The sequence below is a fragment of the Pteropus alecto genome, unplaced genomic scaffold (genome assembly GCF_000325575.1).
Source record: "Pteropus alecto unplaced genomic scaffold, ASM32557v1 scaffold761, whole genome shotgun sequence".
Taxonomy (NCBI): domain Eukaryota; kingdom Metazoa; phylum Chordata; class Mammalia; order Chiroptera; family Pteropodidae; genus Pteropus; species Pteropus alecto.
Window position 1 is genome coordinate 1,489,918 of NW_006431558.1, and position 538 is coordinate 1,490,455.

The following is a 538-nucleotide window of genomic DNA, read 5'->3' on the forward strand; positions in this document are numbered from 1 at the left end:
GAATGTTCCATGTGCACTAGAGAAGAATGTTTAAACAGCTGTTTTGGGATGGAAGGCTCTGTATATGTTAATTATGTCTAGTTGTCTAATGTGTCATTTAAGATGTTATTTCCTTATTGATTTTCTGTTTGAATGATCTGTCCATATCTGACAATGGAGTATTTAGGTCTTGTAGTACAATAGTGTTTTGGTCTGTTTCTCCCTTTAGTTCTGTTAGTAATTGCTTTACATGTTTTGGGGCTCCCTGATTGGGAGCATAGACGTTAATAAGTGTTATGTCTTCTTGGCGCATTACGAAGTGTTCCTCAGTAACTTTCTTTACCTTTTTTATTTTGAAGTCTATTTCATCTGATCTTAGTTCTGCTACTCCCGCTTTTCTGTGAATGCCATTTGCTTGAAATATAGTTTCCCACCCTTTCACTTTGAGTCTATATTTGTCTTTGGAGCTGAGATGTGTCTCCGGGAGACAGCATATGGTTGGGATTTGTTTTTTGATCCAATCTGCAACTCTGTGCCTTTTTATTGGTGAGTTCAATTA